Source organism: Saccopteryx leptura, chromosome 2, assembly GCF_036850995.1.
Source record: "Saccopteryx leptura isolate mSacLep1 chromosome 2, mSacLep1_pri_phased_curated, whole genome shotgun sequence".
Taxonomy (NCBI): Eukaryota; Metazoa; Chordata; class Mammalia; order Chiroptera; family Emballonuridae; genus Saccopteryx; species Saccopteryx leptura.
In genome coordinates this window covers 192,789,944-192,810,841 of record NC_089504.1, presented here as the reverse complement: position 1 = coordinate 192,810,841, position 20,898 = coordinate 192,789,944, and the positions used below count along the sequence as shown (strand labels likewise).

General features: G+C 40.2%; 1 pseudogene; it reads right to left on the bottom strand.

The window, feature by feature from the left end:
* Positions 1-19,088, bottom strand: part of LOC136391747 (beta-1,3-N-acetylglucosaminyltransferase manic fringe-like) — a 29,275-nt pseudogene extending 10,187 nt beyond the window's left edge.
* Positions 19,089-20,898: the final 1,810 nt, after the last annotated feature.

Here is a 20,898-nt window from a genome sequence, read left to right as displayed (position 1 = left end):
AGCCTCGACTGCCAACGTGATTAGAGCAAAATACATGACATCGCCATAGAGACTTATCAACTGCAAACCTCTACCTGAGCATGCCAAAGGGGCAGAACCCGGGTACAGAGTCACCGACCAGGAAGAGGGAGAGAAAAGAAAAAGCAAGAAGATAACCTCTCAAAATCAAGAATAATCCGCAGACTTTATAACCTATCCCATTTTATTATATTTGTTCGTTTGTTTCTCTTATCTTCATCCTTGATTTTTTTTTTTCCTCCTCCAATTTGGTCATTTAACTCTCTGCCGGTCTTACTCTCTCCTCTCCTTAACTACACTACCCATAAGTGTTACATCTCCCATTATCTTTTCTTTCCTCTTCTTTTCTCTCTATGAGGGTTGCACTCCAAAACCCTTAACTCTCTCTCTCTCTCTCTCCTCTTTTTTATTTTTTCTTCTTTTAGTGGTTCCCTCTTTTTTTCTCTCTCTCTCTCTTTCTTTTCTCCCTCTATATTAGTTTCTTCCTTTCTCCTTTACGTCTCCTCTCATTCAAACCTCAATAACGAACAAATTATCTTATCTGGGAATCAAACTTGTATTTGTGGCATTTTGGGGGTTTTTATTTCACCTTTTTAACTCACTAGCAGTGCTCCCATCCCTGGCTCTCCATTTTATCAAGCTCTTGTTCCACTAAATACAACAGTAATTTTTTAATTTGTCCCCCCATTTTCCTGTTTCCCTCTTATTCCTCTCATTATAACTCTGAGTCAACGAACACCTAAACGCAAATCATTTCATTCTTGATCCAAATTTTTTCATTATTTGCTTTTTGTGGGTCCATACCCCCCCTTTTTTATATATTTTATATATTTATTTATTTATTTATTTTTTGCTCCTTTATTACTTTTCCCCAATTCAGACCCTCCATTACAGGCATTGTTTGTTCTATTAAATACAATATAATTCACAATTCACCATAAGATTTTCTCAAAAAAGAGGGGAGAGGAGAGAAGAGGAAAAAAGGAGGAGGGGAATAATTTCCTTTTTTTTTAATTTTTTTTTAATTTTTATATTATTTTATTTTTCTTTGTTTTATTATTAATTAAAAAAACTTTTTTTGATTTTTTATTTTTTAACTTCTTATTCTTTATTAAATCTCATTAATACTTTCAACAAAACCACTCTCAGATGCCATTAAGGAAGAGAAAATCGAATATCATGGATACAAAAGAAAGAGAGGTAACACAGATAGATGAGGAAAAATCTATGGAGAAAAAATTTAATATATTGGAAACCTTGGAACTAAATGACAGAGAATTCAAGATAGAAATCCTAAAAATACTCAGAGATATACAAGAAAACACAGAAAGGCAATTTAGGGAGCTCAGAAAACAACTAAATGAACACAAAGAATATATGTCCAAGGAAATTGAAACTATAAAAACAAATCAAACAGAGATGAAAAACTCAATTCACGAGCTGAAAAATGAGGTAACAAGCTTAGCTAATAGAACAGGCCAGATAAAAGAGAGGATTAGTGAAATAGAAGACAAGCAACTTGAGTCACAACAGAGAGAAGAAGAAAGAGACTCAAAAATTAAAAAAAATGAGATAGCCCTACAAGAATTATCTGACTCCATCAGAAAGAATAACATAAGAATAATAGGTATATCAGAGGGAGAAGAGAGAGAAAATAGAGTGGAGAACATACTCAAACAAATAATAGATGAGAACTTCCCAAGCCTGTGGAAAGAACTAAAGCCTCAAATTCATGAAGCAAACACATTTCAGAGTTTTCTTAACCCCAACAAACCTACTCCAAGGCACATCATAATGAAATTGGCACAAACCAATGGCAAAGAAAAAATTCTCAAGGCAGCCAGGGAAAAGAAGAATACAACATATAAAGGAAGGTCCATTAGATTATCATCAGATTTCTCAGCAGAAACTCTACAAGCTAGAAGAGAGTGGACCCCAATATTTAAAGTCCTGAAAGAAAGGAACTTTCAGCCATGAATACTATACCCATCAAAGCTATCCTTCAAATATGAAGGAGAAATAAAAACATTCACAGATACAGAAAAGATGAGGGAATTTATCATCAGAAAACCCCCACTCCAGGAATTACTAAAGGGGGTTCTCCAATAAGATACAAAGAACAAAAAAAATGAAGCCACAAGTAAAAGCTCCAAGAAAAACACAATAAAACCAAATTTAAACTGTGACAACAACAAAAAGAAAGGGGGGAGAGGATGGAGATTAACAGTAGCAAAGGACAATGGAGTGCAAAACTACTCACAAAATAGTGCGCTACAATGAACAGGGTAGGAACCCTTTTCATTACTTAAAGGTAACCACCATTGAAAAAACCACCACAGAAGCACATGAGATAAAAAAGATAGCAACAGAGGAAAGATGTATGGAATACAACCAAATAAAAACAAAAGATAGCAAAACAAAAGAGAAGGATCAAACAAGACACAAAATTAACAAAAAGCAATCGATAAAATGGCAATAGGGAACTCACAAGTGTCAATAATTACACTAAATGCAAATGGATTAAACTCACCAATAAAAAGACACAGAGTAGCAGAATGGATTAAAAAAGAAAATCCAACTGTATGCTGCCTACAGGAAACTCATCTAAGTAACAAGGATAAAAATAAATTCAAAGTGAAAGGCTGGAAAACAATACTCCAAGCAAATAACATCCAAAAAAAAGCAGGCGTAGCAATACTCATATCTGATAATGCTGACTACAAGACAACAAAAGTACTCAGAGACAAAAATGGCCATTTCATAATGGCTAAGGGGACACTGAATCAAGAAGACATAACAATTCTTAATATATATGCACCAAACCAAGGAGCACCAAAATATATAAGACAACTACTTATTGACCTTAAAACAAAAACTGACAAAAATACAATCATACTTGGAGACCTCAATACACCGCTGATGGCTCTAGATTGGTCATCCAAACAGAGAATCAACAAAGATATAGTGGCCTTAAACAAAACACTAGAGCACCTGGATATGATAGACATCTACAGGACATTTCAACCCAAAGTGACTGAGTATACATTTTTCTCCAGTGTACATGGATCATTCTCAAGAATTGACCATATGTTGGGCCACAAAAACAACATCAGCAAATTCAGAAAAATCGAAGTTGTACCAAGCATATTTTCTGATCATAAAGCCTTGAAACTAGAAGTCAACTGCAAAAAAGAGGAAAAAAATCCCACAAAATTGTTGAAACTAAACAACATACTTTTAAAAAATGAATGGGTCAAAGAAGAAATAAGTGCAGAGATCAAAAGATATATACAGACTAATGAAAATGACAATACGACATATCAGAATCTGTGGGATGCAGCAAAAGCAGTGATAAGAGGGAAGTTCATATCACTTCAGGCCTATATGAACAAACAAGAGAGAGCCCAAGTGAACCACTTAACTTTACACCTTAAGGAACTAGAAAAAGAAGAACAAAGACAACCCAAAACCAGCCAAAGAAAGGAGATAATAAAAATCAGAGCAGAAATAAATGAAATGGAGAACAGTAAAACTATAGAAAAAATTAATAGATCAAAGAGCTGGTTCTTTGTTCAACAAAATTGATCAACAAAATTGACATACCCTTGGCAAGACTTACCAAGGAAAAATGAGAAAGAACTCATATAAACAAAATCCAAAATGAAAGAGGAGAAATCACCACGGACACCGTAGATATACAAAGAATTGTGGTAGAATACTATGAAAAACTTTATGCCACTAAATTCAACAACCTAGGAGAAATGGATAAATTCCTAGAACAATACAACCTTCCTAGACTGAGTCAAGAAGAAGCAGAAAGCCTAAACAGACCTATTAGTAGAGAAGAAATAGAAAAAACCATTAAAAACCTCCCCAAAAATAAAAGTCCAGGCCCTGACGGCTATATCAGCAAATTTTATCAAACATTCAAAGAAGACTTGGTTCCTATTCTACTGAAAGTCTTCCAAAAAATTGAAGAAGAAGCAATACTTCCAAACACATTTTATGAGGCCAACATAACCCTCATACCAAAACCAGGCAAGGATGGCACAAAAAAAGAAAACCATAGACCAATATCTCTAATGAATACAGATGCTAAAATACTAAACAAAATACCAGCAAATCGAATACAACAACATATTAAAAAAATAATACATCATGATCAAATGGGATTCATCCCAGAATCTCAAGGATGGTTCAACATACGTAAAACGGTTAACATAATACACCATATGAACACAACAAAGAACAAAAACCACATGATCTTATCAATAAACGCAGAAAAGGCTTTCGATAAAATACAACACAATTTTATGTTTAAGACTCTCAACAAAATGGGTATAGAAGGAAAATATCTCAGCATAATAAAGGCCATATATGATAAACCATCAGCTAACATCATATTAAATAGCACTAAACTGAAGGTTTTCCCCCTTCAATCGGGAACAAGATAGGGTTGTCCACTCTCTCCACTCTTATTTAATGTGGTACTAGAGGTTCTAGCCAGAGCAATCAGACAAGACAAAGAAATAAAAGGCATCCATATCAGAAAAGAAGAAGTAAAGGTATCACTTTTTGCAGATGATATGATCCTATACATCGAAAACCCCAAAGAATCCACAAAAAGACTACTAGAAACAATAAGCCAATACAGTAAGGTCGCAGGATACAAAATTAACATTCAGAAGTCAATAGCCTTTCTATATGCCAACAATGAAACAACTGAGAACAAACTCAAAAGAATAATCCCCTTCACGATTGCAACAAAAAAAATACTTAGGAATAAACATAACAAAGAATGTAAAGACTTATATAAAGAAAACTATAAACCATTGTTAAGAGAAATTGAAAAAGATATAATGAGATGGAAGAATATTCCTTGTTCTTGGTTAGGAAGAATAAATATAATCAAGATGGCCATATTACCCAAAGCAATATACGAATTTAATGCAATTCCCATCAAAATTCCAATGACATTTTTTAAAGAAACAGAGCAAAAAATCATCAGATTTATATGGAACTATAAAAAGCCCCAAATAGCCAAAGCAATCCTAAAGAAAAAGAATGAAGCTGGGGGCATTACAATACCTGACTTCAAACTGTATTATAGGGCCATGACAATCAAAACAGCATGGTATTGGCAGAAAAATAGACACTCAGACCAATGAAACAGAATAGAAAGTCCAAAAATAAAACCACATATATATAGTCAAATAATTTTTGATAAAGGGGCCAACAAACACACAATGGAGAAAAGAAAGCCTCTTCAATAAATGGTGCTGGGAAAACTGGAAAGCCACATGCAAAAGAATGAAACTGGACTACTGTTTGTCCCCCTGTACTAAAATTAACTCAAAATGGATCAAAGATCTAAACATAAGACCTGAAACAATAAAGTACATAGAAGAAGACATAGGTACTAAACTCATGGACCTGGGTTTTAAAGAGCATTTTATGAATTTGACTCCAATGGCAAGAGAAGTAAAGGCAAAAATTAATGAATGGGACTACATCAGACTAAGAAGTTTTTGCTTAGCAAGAGAAACTGATAACAAAATAAACAGAAAGCCAACTAAATGGGAAGTGATATTTTCAAACAACAGCTCAGATAAGGGCCTAATATCCAAAATATACAAAGAACTCATAAAACTCAACAACAAACAAACAAACAATCCAATAAAAAAATGGGAAGAGGACATGAACAGACACTTCTCCCAGGAGGAAGTACAAATGGCCAACAGATATATGAAAAGATGCTCATCTTCTTTAGCTATTAGAGAAATGCAAATCAAAACTGCAATGAGATACCACCTCACACCTGTTAGATTAGCTATTATCAACAAGACAGGTAATAGCAATTGTTGGAGAGGCTGAGGAGAAAAAGGAACCCTCATCCACTGTTGGTGGGAATGTAAAGTAGTACAACCATTATGGAAGAAAGTATGGTGGTTCCTCAAAAAACTGAAAATAGAACTACCTTATGACCCAGCAATCCCTCTACTGGGTATATACCCCCAAAACTCAGAAACATTGATTCATAAAGACACATGCAGCCCCATGTTCATTGCAGCATTGTTCACAGTGGCCAGGACATGGAATCAACCAAAAAACCCATCAATAGATGACTGGATAAAGAAGATGTGGCACATATACACTATGGAATACTACTCAGCCATAAGAAATGATGACATCGGATCATTTACAGCAAAATGGTGGGATCTTGATAACATTATATGAAGTGAAATAAGTAAATCAGAAAAAAACAGGAACTGCATTATTCCATATGTAGGTGGGACATAAAAGTGAAACTAAGAGACATTGATAAGAGTGTGGTGGTTACGGGGGAGGGGGGAAAGGGATAGGGAAAGGGGGAGGGGGAGGGGCACAAAGAAAACTAGATAGAAGGTGACAGAGGACCATCTGACTTTGGGTGATGGGTATGCAACATAATTGAAAGACAAGATAACCTGGACTTGTTATGTTTGAATATATGTATCCTGATTTATTGAAGTCACCCCATTAAAAAAATAAAAATAAATGAGGAACGAATAAAACCTAAAAAAGGAAATGTGCATTTAGAAGAAAATAGTAATAACTGGTCATATAAACCCAATCTTTTAGAAAAGCATTATAAACTAAATTCACTTGATAAAAATATATTTTAAAAGTAAAGGGGTTTTGGCCCTGGCTGGTTGGCTCAGTAGCAGAGCATTGGCCAGGCATGTGGAAGTGCTAGGTATGATTCCCAGTCAGGGCACACAGGAGAAGCGCCTATCTGCTTCTCCACCTTTCCCCCTATTCTTTCTCTTTATCTCTCTCTTCCCCTACCGCAGCCAAAGGCTCCACTGGAGCAAAGTTGGCCCAGGTGCTGAGGATCGCTCCATGGCCTCCACCTCAGGCATTAGAATGTCTCTGGCTACAACGGACAATGCCCCAGATGGGCAGAGCATTGCCCCCTGGTGGGCATGCTGGGTGAATCCCGGTCAAGTGCATGCAGGAGTCTGTCTAACTGCCTCCCGCTTCTAACTTTGAAAAAATACAAAAAAAAAGAAAAAGTAAAGGGTTCTAGATACCCAAATGCCAAAAGGAGAGAAGGTCAAGAGAAAAAGGTGGTCATAGATCCTGTTTTGATAACAGGCGGAAGACCAAGTAGTAAATTCTCTATTTGAGAAAGGCAAAGAACTTGGGCCTTGCTCAGAAATTCAGCCTAAAAGATTTTTTTACTTCTTCAAATGGACCTGTTATAAACATCTCCAATGACAAAGGTCTAGCCTCTCTGCAATTACCTACTTCACCTGGCCCTAGGGCAATCGACCAGTGGATCTACAATAGACACCAGAGACATAAACAGAAAAGCTGAGGTCAAGGGCCCAGATGAAAGCTTCTGGCCAATGGGATTCTCCCTAACCTTCAAGTAGGTATTAATACTGCCACTACTTAAGTGGAGTGAAAAGCCACCATCACAGCCACCTGGCCCATGCAGGTTCGCATTTGATTTGGACAGTTGGTAATAAAACAACGAGGCCAAGAACTGGTGGACCATTAGCTTTAATCCTACCTTGCACCCACTAGCAAGTAAAAACACACACTGGGCTCCAAAACCCACTCATTCAGTGCTCACAAAGCTACTGACTTATCCAAGTTTCCTAGAATCAAAGGTTTCTAACCTCACCAGTCTCATTCACTTCTGTTCCCCATCTCCTTCCTTGTCCCTGCACAAACTCTGCACAAACTGGGTTCTCCTTCAACACTTTGCCATCTTGGCTGCTTCTCCTGGCCTCCTCCATGTGCCTGTGCCCTTTCTCTGCTCTCCTCTCTAATGCTAATCTCAGGAACAAAGAGAGAGCAAACTCGGTCTGCCCCACTTTATTGAAAGGTTTTTTTTTTATTCATTTTAGAGAGGGTGGAGAGAGAAAGAAAGAAAGAAAGAAAGAAAGAAAGAAAGAAAGAAAGAAAGAAAGAAAGAAAGAAAGAAAGAAAGAAAGAAAGAAAGAAAGAAAGAAAGAAAGAGGGAGGAGCAAGAAGTATCAACTCCCATATGTGCCTTCACTAGGCAAGCCCAGGGTTTTAAACCGGTGACCTCAGTGTTCCAGGTCAACGCTTTATGCACTGCCCCACTTTAAAGTGTAGAAACCAAAACCTTTAATCCAATATACAAACAAGGAAGTCTCTGATACAAAGTCACTTATCAGAGGCATAATGGGATTCCTCATGAGAATGCACCACCCCATATCAAAAAGAGTGGGAAAGGTTTAATCTTAAAACTAAGTCTTAGGTTATAAGAATCATGACTGCTTACAGCCTGTCTCCTACACCCAATGCAAATTATAATTGAGCAAACATATATATCATTATTTACAAACTTATTTGACCAACATGGAGAACAAGAATATTCAGCAAACAGCGACTGCACATTACAGCGACTGCACTAATCTATTTCTCTTTTTGCCCACTGTAAAGCCAGCAGTCAAGGCTACCACTATCAAAGCAGCCCGGCCCATGCAGGTTCTCATTGGATTCAGACAGTCGGTAAAGAAACAACGGAGCCAAAAGCTGATGGGCCATAGTCTTTAATTCTAGCTTGCACCCGGCGGGCAAGTAAAAATACACACTGGGCTCCAAAACCCACTCACATTCAGTGCTCACAAAGCTACTGACTTATCTGAGTTTCCTAGAATCAAAGGTTTCTAGCTCACCAGACTTATTCACCTCTGTTCCCCATCTCCTTCCTTCTCCAGCGTCAAACTGCACAAACTGGCCTCTCACTCAATACTCCGCCATCTCGGCTGCTTCTCCTGGCCACATGGCCTCTTTCTGCTCTCTGCTCTGCTCTCTCATGCTAATCATCCCAGGAACCAAGAGAGCAAACTCTCGTTCTGCCCCCATTTTATATTGTAGCTTCACAACCTCTAATCCAATATACAAAACAGGGAAGTCTCTAATACAAAGTCACTTCTCTGAGGCATGATTGGATTGTACCACCCCACATCAAAAAGGGTGGAAAAGGCTTAATCCCAAAACCAAGCCCCAGGCTACAAGGATTCTCAACACACATTAATATCACCTGGGCGACGGCCTCACGTGGGCAGCGCCATTTTTAACAAAGTGAGCATAATATACTTTATCCACCCAACACCCACCTTGTCCATAAAATCAGAGTTTCCTATTACAACATCAAAGAAAAGATTAGACTGGATCTAGTTAATAGAAAGACCTGCACCAGCCTCACCTTCACCCATGTGAAGCCAGTAGCCAGGGCTACCATCACAGCTGCCTGGCCCATGCAGGTTCGCATTGGATTGGGACAGTCGGTAAAGAAACAACGGAACCAAAAACTGGTGGGCCATCATCTTTAATCCTAGCTTGCACCCAGTGGGAAAGTAAAAACACACATTGGGCTCCAAAACCCACTCACATTCAGTGCTCACAAAGCTACTGACTTATTCGAGTTTCCTAGAATCAAAGGTTTCTAGCTCACCAGACTTATTCACCTCTGTTCCCCATCTCCTTCCTTGTCCCTGCACAAACTCTGCACAAATTGGCTTCTCACTCAACACTCTGCCATCTTGGCTGCTTCTCCTGGCCTCTTCCACGTGGCCTTTCTCTGCTCTCTGCTCTCTAATGCTAATCTCAGGAACCAAGAGAGCAAGCTCCTGTTCTGCCCCCATTTTATAGTGTAGATTCATAACCTTTAATCCAATATACAAAATAGGGAAGTTCTAATACAAAGTCACTTATCTGCAGCATGATGGGATTGTACCAGCCCACATCAAAACGGGTGGGAAAGGCTTAATCCTAAAACCAAGCCCCAGGCTACAAGGATCCTGCCTGCCACAGCCCACAGAGACACACATTAAGATCAGCTGGGCAATAGCCTCCACGTGGGCAGCGCCATCTTTAACAAAGTGAACATATCACATTTTATCCACCCAACAACCCACCTTAACTGGAAAGACACTGTACCCTGGCTAAGTAGTAAAGGTCATCAGAACTAATTCTAGTCATGACTAGGATTAGATATTGTCGGGAGCCGATCCACTAATGCTGGCTAACTAGGTCACAGCAGAAGAAGATTCACAACTGCTGGTTGACAAAGTCACAGCAAAAGAAGATAGAGTCACCGCAGTAAAGACCAACAGCTGCGGGTTGACAAAGTCACCGCAAGGAAAGGCATGATACTTCCCCCTTTAATCTTTTGAATTAATCTGGCCTTATATCCCCCCTTTTTCTGGGTGTGTGCTATTATTTGTGGCACAGGGATAATAGTACCGTACTTTCCCTGTAGATTTGTAGTAATTTCTTTGGAAATGAGACAGAGGGTGTGAGTTCCACAGAAAAGCCTGTAAGCCCCTTGAACTGGGCTCATAGACATAAGAGGCTGGCTATGATATCCCTCGTAAAGGGTTAAGTTTGTAGGAGAATTCCTTCTTAATCATGACTTGTGAATAGGTAGGAGGCAGTGGCTGTGTACAGAGCACCTCTCGGCCTTCACTTAATTCAACATTTTTCCTCCTAGCCTTTTCATGTAATAGAGTAAAGAAACATTCCTTTCTTCTTGCTTATTTGATCTGCAGATAGTGATACACTTTGAGAAGAATAGAGGTAGAACTTAACTAGTGTTTAAATATAATAAATAAGTAATATTTGACTAGACAATAGTATCTTAGGTAAGGTATAATAAAATGGCCCATTGTGTGGCCTAGAATGAAAGCGCAGTCAGCAAGAAAAGAGTGTTTTACTAAGAGAATTGTCTTTTGACTAAAGGCAATTGCTAGGCTTTCTCAATAAGATGTTCTCATAAGATTTACATACTTTCCAAAATTCTTTAATAATGAGAGAAATGTAGGAAAATCCATAGAAGTAATAACAATTAATGTCTTATGTTGCTACTAGGCTATCTTGCAAGTGCACTCTGTATATCTTTGGATGAAAGCTATTCTTAATGTTCTGTCAATTTCTTTATAGGCAAGCCTTTTAGAATCTTGTGAGAAAAAGTAGGACACTGCTTAAACTCAAAGCCATTTATCTGAGCAAACGGTTGTCCATTGTTAGTCCTTAATAATCTCGTCTGCTAATCTCTCTCTGCCCCTTAACTCACAACAGCAGTAAAGTTAGTTAACTTTTAGTACTAATACCTTAAAAGCTTTTACCGATGTTGTTATCACTATTCAAGTTATTTTGTATTTTGAATGATTTGCTACCTGGTTTGTAATTTATAGATATAAATTAACTGCTATCCAGAAACATGTAAACATAGTGAAACAGAAGCAATGATTAACACCATGTAATTGTAACTCAGTGTGTGTGTATAAAAAGGGAGCTATACTAGCATTGAGCAGAGATGCCTGGCAGTAAATGCTAACTAGAGAATAAAGAGAAAGAAAAGAATTCGGCTCTCTCACTCGATTTCGCCGACGCCGTCTCTTCCTGTGGGACCCCTGGATCCCCCCCGGGGCTGGACCCCGACAAGATATGGCATCACTTGGAAGCACATTGGAAATGCAAATGGCTTAAGAGCTTGCCACAAAACTAGTTTAAATGTTAACTTCTCTGTAAATAAAAATAAAACATTCCCTTAAAATAAAAAGCTAAGAGACATTAGACCCCAGGTAATAAAAAGTAGTATGGAACTCAAAGTGAAATGCTTGTGCTCTTTTTTATTCAATTATTATTTTTTATTTATTGTGTTGTAAGGTACCAAAAATCTGAAAATTGATATTGATATTCTGGGAGGAAAGATCAGGCTTTCCTATCAGGCCTTCCTGTCCCATCCCTCCTTTAGGAAGGGGAGAGAGACAAATGTAGAAGTTTCTGGCTGGCAAGAACAATGGGTCATTCAGTTTTAAATCTAAAATAAAGGTTAACCGAGAAACTTCTTCTCTTTCGACAGGAGACAGAATTTACATACCACCTTGCATTGATTGCAGTTCCTCCCGGTTCCTGAAATTTTGAGAGTAAAGAACCTCTAGGCTAGTGAGGGAAGATGAACCCTGAAAGTTTTGTAAACATCTTGGATTGTGTTATCTTAAGAGTCTTAATGTTTCTAAACAAATGTTGCTAGCTCTTACCATGATATCATGCCCTCCCCTGCCCATGTGTGAACAAGGGTATATAAATAGCCCCTGAACTATTTTTGGCACTGCATGATTTGGGTCTGCAGATGCCCCGTGTCAGCCATATGTGGCCGGCATATTTAATAAATCTCCTCCTCTAATAAAACTCTTCAAAATTTATCTAGACTAGGTGTCTCTATGTGAACGTGATGAAATGAGGTACAGTGCCTTTCAGAATCTGGGGTGCGGTACTTCATAACATATGGGGGCTCATCTGGGATCCAGTGTTTCATGTTACATCCCAGAGAGATAGGCTACAGCAGACACAAAGTGAATTTTATAAGTTTTATTGCAGACCTGCACAGGGACTGCAGGCAACCCATACAAGGGAGCACTGCAGCCCCCAAACCTGCGCAGGGACTGCAGGTAACCCATACAGGGGAACACTGCAACCCCCCAAACCTGTGCAGGGACTGCAGGCAAACCATGCCTCCGAAGAGACTGGAGCACTGCAGCCAACCAAACCTGCGCAGCCAACAAACTGCGCAGGGACTGCAGCCCCCCAAACCTGCACAGGGACTGCAGCTCCGAGCTTCTAAAATGGCTCCTTTTTATAGGGTGGCTGTCTAGGATGAGCAAGCATCATACAGAAGCTGATGTGGCTGTTAGTCATTGGCTAGGGAGGTCGTGCGCAGTTACGGGGAGGGGGGTATTGCTCAGTGGAGAATTTCAAACATAAACTTCTGATAAGGGTCTCTGACTCAATGCAGGATGTTGCTGAACTCTTTGTTTTTGGCGTCACAGGGACCTTGTACACTCTTGGCAGCCCCAGCATGTCAGTACTCCCTGAATCTAACATTTCACATCACCAGATTGAGACACCCCAAATCAGATGAACTCTCTACTGAGCTGCCTGGCCCCGCTTGAATTTCATGGAGAGGTGTGCCACCTGAGACTTTTCAGGGCTCCCGGTCTTCCTGTGGGGTCCAGATCATTCCTTGGTAGATGCCTTCCAGTTCCCAAATTCAACAATTTGGATAATTCAGCAGAGAAATTGAGGAGGTAGGTAGAGCAACTCTTTCTGCTTTACTGAATTTTCTGGCTTCCCTTTGAACTCTTACTTTTGCTTTTGTGTTTGTAACTAGTTTGTAGTCTGTTTGGGACTGGAATGTAGGTAGAGTGGATTTGGGAGCTTTGCTGAATTGTGACACTGGGGAAGTGGAACCCCAGTGAAAGTAAGTAGGGCTCTCAAGACTGCTTTGCTGATTTGTTACTAGTCTGTAGTTTTTATGTTTTGAACTGAAACTGCTGCAAAACAGACCAGATGTGGTCGTACGTTCACGCAGGCTCTCCAAGACCAAGACGTCGGTGGGGAGTTTTAGTGGTCCTGCTTTGGGTTCTAGTTGTGCTCTCAGTGAATGCCAGAAGTGGGCACATGCATCTATCTCTAGGAAGGCTAATGAAGGTTAAGTTTGTCCAGAATTAGTCAGTCTCGCATCACACTGAATCAGTGGAGGCTGAGCTAACCTGCATTGATTAATCTCGACCCAAGACTTCCAAGAGACTTCTCTGTTTGTTGAGATCTCAGTCTTTATTTTAATGTTTCCTTCTCTAAAACCCATGGTTAAGAAATCTCTGGTGCAGAGACCTTGAATGCACCTGAGAGGTCATGAGGGGGAGCCTTCCCTAGACTGTGAGGCTTTGTCTTTGTTCATCAAATTATCGGTATTATTTAATCAAAATAGGCATATATTGTTTGTGTATAAGTTCTTTGTTCAATGTCTAAATGTGTCTGTTTGAGTCTTTTCTGTCAAGATTGGAAGCTTCTGACTAAAAACTATGTTAACTGACTTTCTTTGTTTTCAAAATCTACCTTCAGGGCACTCTGACTTTTCCCCTGAAGGAAAATTATTTGTGTCTGTTGGCTTCTTCACCTGGTCTTGTGTAATAATTAATATCTCTATAGTCAAACACCTTCTTATTCTGGGTGCTAGTTAACTATCTGTCTTATATTTTTGTTTTTGTTTTTTGTTTTATTTTTTATTTTTTTATTTTTTTAAAGATTTTATTTATTCATTTTAGAGAAGGGGGAGACAGAAGAGGAGCAGAAAGCATCAATTCCCATATGTGCCTTGACTGGGCAAGCCCAGGGTTTTGAACTGGTGACCTCAGTGTTCCAAGTCAATGCTTTATGCACTGCACCACCACAAGTCAGGCTATATTTTTGTTTTATTGGTGCACTAATTCTTAGATTCTTCTGAAACAAGTTTCAGTTTTGTAATGAGTAATAGCAACTGGGAATTCTAATCCTCAGATAATAAGGACAGTCCTAAATATAGTAATTGGGAACTCAGGTTGTCCCAATCAGTTTCCATACATTGATCAGAGGCTAAATTTAATAATGAATCCACCACAGTGGCTTAAAACATGCTCGATACAAAGCAGATGCCATGTCTTCTTGGTCATGCAAAATTTGAGTCAAAAACAGGAAAAAAGAATAACTAAAGCAATAGCAGCATTCCAAGAGACAAAGGATAAGGGACCCTTGGAGAAGAAGGAGAGGTCTCTGAGGCACATGAGGACATATGGCTGCCCTTGAAAAGGATTATGAGAAAGTTAGTGTAAATCCTAATGAAGGAGAGGGAGGAAAAGAAAATAGAGAAGAAAATAATTTGAAAAAGAACAGGACTCAGCTAGAAAAGAATCAATGCATATATTGTAAGAAAAATGGACATTGGAAAAATAAATATCCCAGGTTACAAGCAGCTAAAAGTAAGGAAAAAAAAGCGGAGCCCACAACTTGAAAGTGTTTCTGCAAACTCTGGAGCAAAAGGACTAGCAAATAAGCAGTTTGAGTGAGAGAAAAACCTAGTGGTGATGCTCAGTGCATGGAGCAAGGGGTGGGGCTGAGTACACATGGTCCCTTCCCTCTCCGTAGTTGTTCCCTGGTCTCCTGCACCCGAGAGGCAGGCAAACAGTAAACAGCCCACCGCCTCCAGGCACACAGTTAGGTTAGAATTCAGCCTGCTATGTATAGAGCAGGGGTCCCCAAACTATGGCCCATGGGCTGCATGCAGTCCCCTGAGGCCATTTATTCACCCCCACCACACTTCCAGAAGGGGCACCTCTTTCATTGGTGCCCACAAAGCGTGGAATCACTCACATACATTACTACTTCCGGTGACACAGGACGCACACGTCAGGGCTCCAGAAGCGTGTCACATCACTTGTTATGGCTAGCAGTGACAAATATGGAACCAGACATTGACCATCTCATTAGCCAAAAGCAGGCCCATAGTTCCCATTGAAATACTAGTCAGTTTGTTTATTTAAATTTACTTGTGCTTTATTTTAAATATTGTATTTGTTCCCATTTTGTTTTTTTACTTTAAAATAAGATATGTGCAGTGTGCATAGGGATTTGTTCATAGTTTTTTTTATAGTCTATGTTGGGCAGATAAAATGTATTATTCTCACTTTGTTAAAGATAACAGGAGGAGGCCGTCACTCAGGTGATATTAATGTGTGTTGGGGTGGGCTAAAGGCAGGCAGAATCCTGTAGCCTGGGGCTTGGTTTTGGGATTAAGCCTTTCCTACCCTTTTTGATGTGGGGTGGTACAATCCAATCATGCCTCAGAGAAGTGACTTTGTATTAGAGACTTCCCTATTTTGGATATTGGATTAGAGGTTGTGAAGCTACAATATAAAATGGGGACGGAGTGGGAGCTTGCTCTCTTGGTTCCTGGGATGATTAGCATGAGAGAGCAGAGAAAGGCCATGTGGAGGAGGCCAGGAGAAGCAGCCAAGATGGCAGAGTGTTGAGTGAGAGGCCAGTTTGCACAGTTTGTATCTGGGATAAGGAAGGAGATGGGAAACTGAGGAGAATAAGGCTGGTGAACTAGAAACCTTTGATTCTAGGAAACTCGGATAAGTCAGTGGCTTTGTGAGCACTGAATGTGAATGGGTTTTGGAGCCCAGTGTGTGTTTTTACTTGCCCACCGGGTGCAAGCTAAAATTAAAGACTATGGCCCACCAGTTTTTGGCTCCATTGTTTCTTTACCGACTGTCCGAATCCAATGCGAACCTGCATGGGCTGGGCTGCTTTGATAGTGGCCCTGGCCATGGCTACTGCCTTTACAGTCTAGCCCTCCAACAGTCTGAGGGACAGTGAACTGGCCCCTGTGTAAAAAGTTTGGGGACCCCTGGTGTAGAGCAACAAAAAAGAGCAATGAAGTAAAGATAAAATAACTAAAATGCAGAATAAAAATTAGTTTCAAAAACCCACTGGCAAACCAAAAGAGGTTTTGCCCATTTAGAAATTACAGGGTAGGGATAGTATTAAAAATTGAAACTTTACTTTAGAGAAATCTTAAAGAAGAGAAAAAGAATTTAGAAATTATCAAACCATAGGTGTAGTCCATGCTAGTTAATTGGCAATTTCTTAAATTAAATTGCAACTCCAGAAGGAGTGATAGAATCATAAGTAATAGGATTATAGGGAATAAAATTAAAAATAAGCTCTCCATGTGTTGGGGATGATGGTTTGTTGCCCTCACTGGTGTAAAAATGAGGAAAAGTTTAAACACTCTCCCATAGGCAGAGACAGTGTTGGAGTCTCTCCAAGTCTATCAGTTATGTTAAAGACATGAAGTTCATAAGGAAGACCCACAGCATTAAGCAAAATAGTGTTGAGTCCTGCTTGGGAGAAGTCCTATTGTCTTGCTAAGGGGCTTGACTGCAAAAAAAAAAAAAAAAAAGGTAAAAGCAGGAAGCTCTCAGTTGTTGGAGTCTGCTTCTTCCTGAGGCATCCACCTGCCCCTCATAATTGAAATTACTGTAAGTCAAAAAAAGTTAATATCTCATTGCCAGCTGGGTAGTTTATACCAAGAATCCCTTATTGTATAAAAGTATTTTCCATGTTAAAATGTATGTGTTGTTTTAAAGGCCTTTTGTTAATTCTCTTATTTGCTGTTTTATAGCCTTGTGATATTGAAATCTTAGTCTAAATATTGGAAGTTGTTAATAGTATCCTTTTATGTAATGTTTAGTTCATTATTATTTTGAAACAATATTGTTCAATACTAAGTCATATCTTGGAATTCTTACAAATCTATTTTTATCATGCTTTTGTTAAAATTTTTTTAAATGCTAATGTACTGAATCATTTAGCAGTGAAGAGATTCTGGAATTCTAAAAGAGACACACCAAACCTATTATACAAAAGCAATAACATTGCTTTTGTAGTTTTCCAAGAGTTTATATCGATACAAAAGTGCTCTCAAGCCCCTCAGTGAGATCTTCTGAGCATGGCTTTTAAGGTATATAATGGCCAAGGGAGTAACAGAAAAGGCAAAGAAGGCCCAAAAGAGGTCAGGAAATACCAGCTTTTGGCATATGCTCTTAAAGGCTCCAGCACCCAGAAAGGGCTTCATAGAATTCCAGCAGGGCCCTGCTCCAGAATGGAAAAAAAGGTCATTGAACTGAAGCCTGCCAGGCTTCTTGGCCCCACTGGAGGACATGTCTTTGCTGTGGAAAGAGGGACACAAGAAAATAAGCTGCCCCCTTGCTCCATGGAGGGAGGGCTCAGTCTCTTCTAGCCCTGTTCCAGCTACCTGTGACCTGACCTTGCCCAGCATGCTGGGAACTACCACTGAAGGCCCAAGGACATTGTTCACGAGCCTAAGGTATTTCTTCCTAGTAGCAGATAAACTGATCTCATTTCTTGTGAACACAAGGGCCATCTACTATGCCTTGTCTGAATATTTGAGTTTTATTTATCCTCGTAGATCTCTACTGTGGGTATTGACAGTCCGATTTTGTTGCTTTATTTAATGTTGTAAGGTATTTTTCTCCGCCGAGAAGGAAGGAACGGGGCTCGGAGCCGCAAAGTGTGGAATAAGTAAACGGCTTTATTGAGTACAGAGCGCATATCCCACCCAGCAAGGTTCCCTAGCCCCGAAGAAAGAAAGAGAGATGGAGGTGCAAGATGGAGGCTAGGGAAGTTGCATGGATTAAACCGCGTGGGAGATATTTAAAGGGTCCCTCTAGGGAAGTGGAGCTACTATGATGTGGTGAAATTTCACTGGCTGGCAGATGATCGCTTCTTTCCAGATGGTTCCTGGGAAGCTTCCTTTGGCGGGCTTGATTATGGGAGGTCCTAGCCAAAGTGGGTGGATCTGAGTCTCTACGTCACCATCCCTCCATCCACTGACCTTACAAATGTATAGTGTCTCCTTTATTCCTCTTGTCTCAATGCCCCACGCCTATTGTAGGCTGGGAGCTGTTCCTAATTCCAGCTAGAAGCAGTGGTCACTAGGACTTAAACTCTAGCTGCAAAGTATAAAAATGTGACCACAAGTTTAATGCCTTGTGGACTTTCCTGAATATGTGTAACTCTTGTTCTTTAGGATATTTCTCAGACTTAGTGAAATTATGTTAACATGTGAAGAACATTTGTGACTGTAAGAATTTTATTTTGAACCCTGTTATAATAGTTAGAATTTTATTTTGTTTAATAATCTAGTAGGCTTTAGTCATTTTATTCTATTAAGATGCTTGTTACAGTATTTGTTAACATTTGAATTTTATTGTTAATTGTATATTTCTCCAGTCTGCCTCAAAATTGGAACATAGTAATTCAAATGAATAGATGCCACTCAGAACCAGTGGGGTCTTGGTACCCTTATTGACAGAAGTATATTCAAAACCAATTAGAAAAAGTATTTGGCCAGTAGGAAAGAAATCCAATTTTAATTAGAAGCTAAATTTGAAGCTACATAGTGCCTACAGGTACCCATAGGTTCAAGGTGAATAAATTGCATGAATCAAATAGTAAAAAAAATGTAACCACCCTTCCCCTAAGTAGTTGCAGGATTTACAGGTTACTCAGCAAACTGTTCAAAGACTGTCCAAGAGGCACTTTCAGCATTACATCACCCAAGGACTAACTTTCACATGACAGGTCCACACACCGTGATCCTGACTACTTCCACTGCTGCTAAGGTAGACAAACGGCATGCCTTATTCCAGCCACAAACCTGAAGTTGGTTGGTCTATGTATGGTGAATGTATGAAGAAACTCACTAAGGATTCCTTTTTTATCAGACTCTGGAAAAAGGGAAACTAGGGTAAAACAAAAGTCAACTTAATTGGAACTAAAGGTGAAGATTTTTAAAATCAAGAGTTCTGACTAGAAAGGTTTGTATGGTTTCATAATAGAAGGTATAAGGTATAGAAATACTTTTTTTTTTTTTTTTTTACAGAGACAGAGAGAGAGTCAGAGAGAGAGATAGACAGGAACAGAGAGATGAGAAGCATCAATCATTAGTTTTTTGTTGTGACACCTTAGTTGTTCATTGATTGCTTTCTCATATGTGCCTTGACTGTGGGCCTTCAGCAGATAAGATAGCCAGTGCCCCCCTCCTGTCGCAGTCCCTGCTTTAAGAGTCCATTATAAAGCTCAATGATACCAGCAGCCTGGGGGTGGTAGGGAACATGGTACTTCCAGTCCACCCCCAGCTTTTGAGCCCATTGCCTCACCATTGAACCAGTGAAGTGGGTACCATTGTCACTTTCAAGGACCAGCGGTTGCCCGTATGCAGCACTCAGGCAGTCCAGAGCCTGTATGGCTGCCCTCTGGTCAGGGTTATGAGCAGGGTAAGCAGCAAGCAGCCCGGTGGCAGTATCTACACAAGTGACTGCATACTGGTACCCTTCTGACTTTGGTAAGGGTCCAATGATGTCTATCTGCCATCGTGTCAGTGGGACATGACCCCTCTGGATCTGTCCAGGTGACACCAGTGGTCTCCGAGGGTGTTCATTGGAACATACTGCACATTGCTCACAGGCTGCAAGTACCTCTGCATAGGACACAGGCAAGTTCCAAGCCTTAACCATAGCCCACATAGTTTTATGTCCTGCATGGAGCAGGCGCCAGTGGAGCCACTGTGCCACATCACCTGCAGGTGCAGTCTCCAACCATCACACCCTTGCCAACGTATCTGCCTCATCATTCCCAGGATGGGCTAGAGGGGCATGCCCTGTGACATGATATACTGTCACCTGCTTCTGGTGTCCTATTTCCCATAAGTCCTGCCACATGGCCTGACCCCATAATGGACAGTGCATTACCATCCACTGGTTAATGTGCCAAGTAGCAATCCAAAGGGTCAGTCCACGATAGACAGCCCAACTGTCAGTACAGATCACCAGAGGTGAAGGTTCATTATGGGCAACTAGCCAAACAGCTCTTAATTCTGCCCATTGGCTGCTTTGGCCTGTACCCGTGTCCATCCAAATAGTCTCAGTGGCTGGATGGAAGGCGATAGCCGTCCATTTGGCAGGTTGGCCCCTGCTGGAACCATCAGTATACCAGGCATCTTCGGGGATGGGCACCCGCCCCTCCTGGTAGGGACTGACCTCAGGTTCTGCCTCCTGAGTCCCAGTTGCACCTGACTCTAAGGTCGCATAGGTGACTGGACCCAAGACTTTCTGCAGTTCTGCCCTCAATGGGCTGGTGCTAAGAGCACAGCGTTGTTGCAGATAGTCACCCCACTTGGCCAGGATAGACATTTGGGCCATACCACTACGTGGTTTAGTTGCCCAATCTCTCACCCATCCAGCTATAGGGTATGTTGTTTTGACTGTAACTGGTGTTGTGGTTGTAATACTCTCAGTTGCCAGGAGGGCAGCATACACAGCTGCCAGCTGCTTCTCTACTAATGAGTAACGAACTTCAGCACCTTTCCACAATTGGGACCAAAATCCAATAGGTTGCCGTAGGCGCTCTGTCCGCTGCCACAAGCCCCATCCAAACCCCTCTGAGGTT